General features: G+C 36.2%; 1 non-coding gene across 1 annotated transcript; it reads right to left on the bottom strand.

Annotated features, from left to right (window-relative positions):
• Positions 1–2,917: 2,917 nt before the first annotated feature.
• On the bottom strand, positions 2,918–3,082 carry LOC131347272 (U1 spliceosomal RNA). Its single transcript, XR_009203734.1, has one exon. It is a non-coding gene; the product is annotated as a U1 spliceosomal RNA (small nuclear RNA).
• Positions 3,083–8,657: the final 5,575 nt, after the last annotated feature.

Raw genomic sequence — 8,657 nt, 5'->3', positions numbered from 1 at the left:
ATCTTTTGTCCGTCTCCAAACCTCAGCTTTACTTCTTTCTTGTTCTTTTTTCAGTTCACCAAATCCACATATTTGTTTCAGTGCGTGATTTTATTTTTATCTGTAGCTTAATGAATTATTGTCACAATCTCACCAAATTTGCAAATTTTGCAAATATTTCAAATTCAAGGCCCATCTCGGTGCTGATTTTCAGCCAACTCAAAATTGTCTAGTGTTTTTATACATCAATATTTTGCACTTTGACAGCAAAAACTAATTAATTCATTCTTCAGCAAATTCGACAAAAAGAAAAACATTCTTCAGTCTGCATTTTCTATCCCCTATTTTTGCAATAACATGCAATAGATGTTTAATGCATCGGCACAGGATGAATTTTCTAACTGCATGCATGACCTTAATGTTGCAATGTGCAGCCTTTTTAGTGCGTGCTAGTGCTAGTAGTCTGTATAGATACTTTATCAAAGTTGCATTGTGACATTATATAATGCCAAAATCTCTATAATAATCATGTTTGTTGTAATTCTAGGACATTATTTGTGCCTCAAAACTTCATCTTTACTTGTTGTCATTGTTCCCTTGGGTTTTTCCAGTTAGGTAGCGTGAAATCCTTAGCAGCTTGACCAACAGGAACTAAACCTCATCTTTACTGGTCGGTGTTTTGTGCACATATTAAGTCTATATTGTTTAAATAGCAGTTCTTCCAGTGCCTTGATTTCATCTAGTTTCAATTACTCAGTAGGAAGGTATTAGAATCCTGGGTGCCGTGTTATATTCTTGCCTTTTAGCTAAATCCTGAAATTCTCATGCAAGCGAGAGCGCAGATCCTAAGCTCCAGTAATCATTTACATGCTGGTTTTGTTGTTTTGTATATTGTTTTGTGACTCGCACCAAATTGTTACTGAAGAGGTTGTACGGAGGACAAAAAAAAATCGAATACACAGTCATGAAATGTTTTGATGAGCTGAATTACTCAAGGAATGAATGAAGTTGAAGGAAGCAACACTTGGTGTACTTTTTAGGTGGAAGACTGTGACACTAGCCAATCATAGGTGTCTGTGAGCTCATGAACGGTATGAGGAAACAACCTCCTTATTGATTTACATAATACTCTACACATGCTGTATCGGCATCACGCAACTGTCACCCAAATGAGGATGAGTTCCCTTTTGAGTCTGGTTCCTCTCAAGGTTTCTTCCTCTTACCATCTAAGGGAGTTTTTCCTTGCCACAGTCGCCTCAGTCACCTCAGGCTTGCTCACTTGGGATAACATCTAGGACTGTTTGTCTGTTTGTTGTTTTCTTATGTTGTTTCTCATGTAAAGCTGCTTTGAGACAATGCTCTTTGTTAAAAGCGCTATACAAATAAAATTGAATTGAATTGAATTGAATTGAAAGGAAGAGGGCAGACAGCACTTTTCTCAGAGTGTGTTATGATTCCCTGCGACCCAGCATGAGCAGCAGTCCGAATAAATGAGCTTGATTGCCGTTACGTTAATCAGAGAAAGCACAGAAATACTTATAAAACAGTAAATATTCTCAAATCCCAGATTGTCTACTTTCATATGAGCTTAATATTAAAGAAAAAAGACATTTAATGCACAACAAAAAATCCAGTTTTTAGCTTCATAGAGTTCAAAAATGTAGTAAGATTTGTTTAACTATTTAACCTCGTTTTTTTTCCCCCCATTGTACACATTGGACATCTTAAACTACAGGAGGTTAAAATATTGTTTAAAAAAAATCTTTTCACATTTCCTATATCTCATTGGTTGTGTCATGACACAACAACAACAAAAAAAAAAAACATGATATCAAATTTTAACAGTTCTGCAATATGTTTGCCTTCCATTTACACTCCATCAAACTGTCACCAAATACCCTCTTCAAAAAGTCGATTTGAGACAAATTGAATCCTAAAGTGTGTTAGCCTTTTGTGCAAAGCGACTCGTTTTTGCCCGTACGTAGGTGTGAAAGTGTGGCTGCGTAATTTCTCAGACAAGAGCGCAGTCTAAAATGCGAAATGGCACTGCTTCTTTTTTTTTTTTTTACATGCTGTGGATCTCACACACTTGAACAGTAAGCAGGGTTATAATTGGCTTTTCTGTCAGTGCTGAAGACATTGCTGGAAAACAAAAGTGCACTCTGCAGCCTTACGGCTCTAACGAGGACTCGGGATTACTTAGCAACAAGTGATGCTGGTCCTTTCTGTCTCCTGCCCCTCTTTCACACAAACACACAGTACCATCATCGTCTCTGACACCGCTTAGAAGCTATACCTCTTACTTTAGTCTTTAATATTTCCATCTATATCTTATGCTAATTTTATGATTTCTTGATACATTTGCTTTGCTCTAGTTCTATAGCAGCTTGGTTTGAATGAATGCTGTGATATTTTTATTATTGCTTCCACACATCACTATGGATTTTAATTATAATTAAATATAGCTTCATTTATAATAACCAATCTTGATAGTAATGTTTCACCCTGGACTGGGTTGCTGTGGTTGAAATAATATTTGCAGTAGTGTTGACTTTATTTCAGGGAAATATGATAATAATTCCACAGTGTAATCTCTAAAATGACATTGCTACGAGTGACACGCTCTTTCGTTTTTGCCCGTATTACAGACAGTAATAGTATACATTTACATTTCTGGTGCTCTAATCCACAGCGATGTACAAAAGTGCTTTGAAGTCTCTATCAATGAATACTAGTTAGTATATTAGTATTAGTATTGTATTAGTATTAGTATTATATTAGTATTGAACCAATAACACTGGTTCAATAGGTCACAGACTTAGGATACCATCAAGCCTGGTATCAGTTGCCCAACAGTGTAGCTGAGTTGTGCTGGGGCTTGAACCCTGATCAACAACCCAGAACCTTGACTACTTTAAACACCACTGCCCCTATAGAGAAAATGGAGAGCGCAAACACAGTCACCCACTATCAGAAATTATGCAGTCGAGATTCCCACATTTAGGGATTTCACAAAGGTCACCACAGCCTGAGTGCGATGGCTGAGCCTCGCTTTGGACAAACCACCTTCTTGATCATGGTATTGCCCCTGCCAGGTACATAACAAACAGTGAAAATAAGATAAAGAAAACAAACAGGGAGAATAAGAGTTAGTTTAAGTGCTTCAGGAAGAGGTAGGACTTCATCCGTTGTTTGAAGACGGTCAGTGACTCAGCTGTTTGGAGATCTAGGGGAAGTTCATTCCAACGCCTCGGTGCCAGAACAGAAAAGAGTCTGGACGTGTACCTACAGTACATTTTACCCTGAGAGAAGCTAGGACCAGTCGAGCAGTGTGAGGGATTGGGGGGAGTGGGGTGTAGTGCAAGTAGTACAAAGAGCTTTTGAGGAGCTGGACTATTATTGGCTTTTTAGGCAAATGTCAGTGGAGGGAATGCAGCAGTGGAGTGGTGTGGAAGAACTTAGGCTGGCTGAAAACAAGTCACAGAGCTGCATTTTGGATCATTTGCAGAGGATGAATTGCATTCAGTGGTACACCTGCCAGTTGAGAGTTGCAGCAGTCCTGTCTCAAATATGACCAGAGACTGAACAAGCACCTGAGTAGCCTGTGTGGATAAAAATGGCAGAATCCTTCTGATGTTGTACAAAAGAAACCAACATGACCAGGTGACATTAGTAATGTGGGAGGAAAAGGACAGTTGATTGTCCATGGTTACCCCAGAATTGTGAACAGTGACAGAAAGGGGAGATCAGAGAGTTGTTCAGGGATATTGCAAGATCTGGGCTGGGGATGAATCACCTGGGATGACCAGCTGTTCAATTTTGCTGGGATTGAGTTTCAGCCGATGAGCCATCATCCACGATGATATGTCCGCCAGACACATTGAGATCTGAGCAGAAGCCGTGGTATCTGAGGGAGGGAAGGATAGTATACCAGCTTAGACAGTGGAGCTGAAAACTTTCGCGTTGGAAAGATATATCTATGTACGTAAATCTTTCCAGACATATCTTTAAATGCATTGTCAGTCATGTTAGCAGATATTAAAGCCTCTGTCCTGGTATCCACTCAATTTTAGCTTCAGTCAGCTGTAATCAGTTTCAGTTGTCATTTCTATGTTGGGGCTGAACTGAACTTTCACAAGATTTATATTATTTATAAATAATATATATATATATATATATATATATATATATATATATATATATATATATATATATATATATATATATTATATAATATATTTAATAATAATATATTGTACTAAACATACTAAATATAGTTCTGCACAAGAATCCTTTTCTAAAAATTCTATTGTTAAAAACAGACAAAAAATTACTTTTACAGTTTTCAAACATGGATATGTTGATACTCACCTATCAATAATTACCCATCATTTTCATAGCACAGTTAATTTACATTTATTGCCTCCCACAAAAGTCCAAAAATCTCACAGAGGGCTGAAAACAACCAAATGATAATCAACGTTAAAACAGAAGCTCCTTTAAATCATCCAATAATACAGCTCAGCCACTGCAGAGCATCCTCTACCGTAATAATACTTTCTCCTTTCATAGGGTGCCATTTCTTTTATTAATTCAATATACATTATTTGTCTAATGGAAAAACTGACAAAAATACAGACTAAAATGTAAATCAAGTTCACACTGGTGAGTATGCTTAACTGTCAATATATGCAAACGTAGGACCTTTTTAATAGATTCGAATGTGTTTCCGATTTAACAAGATTTTAACGAAAGCCACATTTCTTGTGTAAACACTGATTTCTGAATAAATTAGCTCTCCATTAATGATGCACATTGCCTGGTAAATCCGATATAGCAGAACGACAGCGCTGATCAGTTCATGGATCAAATAACTTCATAATTCAATGGCATGAATCTGAGTTGTCTCGCTCTGAGATGCCTGATACACATCATAACGTCCTTCAGACTTTAGCATGACCTTTAGGTTCAGTTATAATTTACACTTTAAGTGCCACATACTGCTTCTGAAGAATATTCCATACTTGATCTCCTCAAGTCTCCTAATAATATATTCTGGTTTCTTCATATTTTGTGTGATAACTAGAAACTAGTCCCAAAAATGAATACGATAAACATTCGGAAAAAAATAAAGGGTGGAACTGGTTGGCTAAGTAAATAGTGGAGCCTAACCTCCGTAATGTACAATTAGCATGATAAAGGGATCGTTTCTGAGAATTTGGGGGGGAATTTCTTGAACGCCAGTCATTATCTATGTGATTTCCTCCCACACGTTGGACAAAAGGTTAAACTGATATGCATTTGATCTGTTCTTCCTTAGAGAAAAGATAAATGAAGTCATTTATCACAGACTTTCTTGAGCTTTAAAAGGAAGAAGGAAAAATGTATTAGAGCTATTAGCTTTTTCTTATAACTCAGCTTCAGACGTATTTTCAAACTAGGCTTCGGCGCAGACTGTATATACTTATTCTCATATCGATTGAATCTTAATTGTGTTTTTTGATAAACTAAATGAGAGATATTTGCTTTCAGGAGTCTGTTATGTCTCAATGACTCATCACTTATCAGTGATGAGTCATTATTTCTACTTTTTGTAAGTGTTCCCAATCCTTAATGTTCTACTGGGTTCATGCCATGTGTTTACTCCGAATGCTAAACATGGTAAACATGGTACAAGCTGTAAACCTTTCATTCAAACCAAAGAACATTGAACTTCATTAAAAATTTGTTCATCCCTGTCTCGTTTGTACGTCGTACAAGCCGTGCTTAGTCTATCTACCTTTAGCTTCTTCTCCAAATACATTTAGGGAAAAAAATGTCTCCAAGTAAATCATCTACCTTGTGCACAACATGAAATTGGTTGAAAATATCAGCTCCGATCTCCATGTTGTTTCAGTCTTTCTGAAAACAGAAATGACACAGGGATCTTTCATTTCCTCCAAGATTGCAAGAGGTATTTTTGGCATTGTTGCGAGCAAAAATGCTAGATTTTTGGGGCTTTTTTTCTAAAATTTACAATGCAAATTTTAGAGCATTTTTTGCTTTTTTTTTCAATTATTGAGAAGATGGTTTTCTGCTTCTAACATATGTTGTGATGACACGTCTCGGCTCAGAGCTGCGGGAAATCTTCGATTATTTGAAAAATGTTTTAAAGCTCCTTTGAATATTGAGGAGTTTTCTTGAGTATTTGTTCATTTCTGCAATTGAAAAGGCATGAAATCCTCGATGGACTGAAGAAATCAGTTTGTTTGTTTATTTATTTATTTATTTATTTATTTATTTATTTATTTATTAATGTATTTATTAGCTAGCACAATTGAACTAGCCATCAATATCTAATTAGCTTTGAGAGTCAAGAGAGGTTTCTTACTTTAGAAACCTTTAGAATTAATTCTATAGTGAATTAAATCTACCTTTTTTATTCAAGTCACCGATGTTCAGTTTTCAGTCATGTAAAGCAGATATAAGAACAGTGCAATCCTAGCATCTATTTTTATCCAGATAGACGTCATTTATCCGTTCCTCAACAATACACGCTGGAGTTGAAATCTTTCTACCCAAACGCCAGTGTTTTGTGTTGTGATGATGTTTCGTTACACCTCAGCAGCTCGCATAATAACCAGATTTGAACATTCTAGCTTATCAAAAACAGTTGCCATTGATTAGACACAGCGTATTTCCACATCCTGCGTCTGTACCGCTGAAAGAAAAACAGCCTTCGCAAATGAAGTGGGTATGAAAGTCACTCTGTGGAGGTATTTCTTCCTCTGAGGACATGTTTAGATAGCGTGGTAATTAATTGAGGAAGGAAGCAGAAACAGAGTCTTGGGCTGAGTAATTGCTGGGGACTTCATTTCCTTAATTTCATATTAGCTTTCAAGAGCACGGCGCTTCTCGAGGCAGTGCGATCGAGCCTATGTTTATAGCTGAGGTCTAGGCTTACAAGGGTGGTCAGAATAATAGAAATAATTGTATGTGTTTTAAAAAATAAAAATAAAAATCAGGGGCACGGTACATCAGATGGAAGTAAAAATATATAACATTTTCAATTCATCAGTCTCTTTTTCCTGCTTCAGTGTAAATTCTGTTTCCCAAATGTTCCACCTAAAAGCAGAAATAGAACGGGGTATGAAAAAGAGAGATCTCATGCAGATTTGATGGCGATTTGTGATTAATAAACCGACTGTGAAACATCAGTGAAAGAACTGACCATCTTTAAGCAGGGAGCTAGAACATGAGAGATTTTTTTAAATGCAGTAAGGAGTTTAAACAGAGACACTTGGCATCAACCGGATCTGGAAACACAATCTTCTGAGTACAAGACAAACAGTTTACAACTGCACCATCTGGAGAACATTAAGAGATGCTAACAGATACTGAAACAGACATTTTTTTTTTTTCTGTCTACTGTTCAGCGATGAGTTTAATGAGTGGATTAAAACAGACTCACTTATACATATAAATAAAAAAAAATTACAAATAATAATTTTCAGAGTTGAGTCTAGTGTGATAGTATATCTGAATTAAAAAAATAAATAAATTAAAAAAATAGCACTTTGTTTTTAATAAGTTGATTATGTAGTTAATAGTATATCAGTTCATCCATTTATTTATTTATTTATTTATTTATTGCGATTTTTGCAACCAAATGTGCTGCAATTTTATATGTCTGTCCTTTAGAGTATTGTATTGCCTGCTTTCACTGTCTCTTGTCTTTTATTGTCTCACATAATATTTTTATTTTTATTTTTTTGGTTTTTATTTAATTTTTTTTTCTTTATTTTTATTTCATTTTTTTTGTGATTGATGCAGCCTGCTATTTTATATATCTATCTTATAAAATATTGTATTGTCTGCTTTCACTCTCTCTTGTTATGTGAACAGCTTAATTTTACTTTATAGCCCTTAGGTCTGTGTTGTCTTGTATAGCTGTGTAAAACGAAGCTTCTCCTTCTCCTACTACATAAAGACACACAGCTATACAAGACAACACAGACCTAGGGTTAGGGTTATATATAGTCAAATAAAAGCTGCTTGGCTCAACTTGACAAAAACACTTGATTTTGAAGCTTCTTTTTTGCAGAAAATGAAATGAAATCACAGGCACAGGATTCTTCTTTTAAACTCCTACCAGTGAAGACACATGTAATGACTTTTTATGGGAGCTGTACTCATGTTCCATACACATGAACAGAAGAGGCTGAACAGATGTTGGGATGATGTCCCTAATCTTCAGAAAATCTGCGGCCATTTTAAAAAATTGCCGTCCCCTCCGAATATTGTGGATTTTGCTTCATTTCTACAATCGAAAGGAAGGGACTGATATACAGTGGAACCTTGGCATACGAATTTAATTAGTTCTAGAGGCGAGTTCTTAAGGTGAAAATTTGTATCCCATAAGAAATAATGTAAATGCTGATAATCTGTTCCAGCCACCTAAACATATCACCAATATTACCAATACGAAGCGTATGTAAACTGTTTGCCTACTTACAAAGAACTGACCCAAGCCAACCATTCCATGTCAAAGGTTCTCACAGGATGTCGTGCCACCAAGCTTGGGCTAAAAATAGAACAGGCCACCCACGCCACCAATCTGTCAACAAAAAAATGTGTGAAAAATCAAGTAGCTTCTGAACACATGCCGAAGGCAACGTTGGTATCGTGGGTTGACTCTT

The sequence above is a fragment of the Hemibagrus wyckioides genome, linkage group LG26 (genome assembly GCF_019097595.1).
Source record: "Hemibagrus wyckioides isolate EC202008001 linkage group LG26, SWU_Hwy_1.0, whole genome shotgun sequence".
Classification (NCBI taxonomy): Eukaryota; Metazoa; Chordata; class Actinopteri; order Siluriformes; family Bagridae; genus Hemibagrus; species Hemibagrus wyckioides.
Note: the sequence above shows the minus strand (reverse complement) of the source record. Positions and strands in the feature narration are given on the sequence as shown.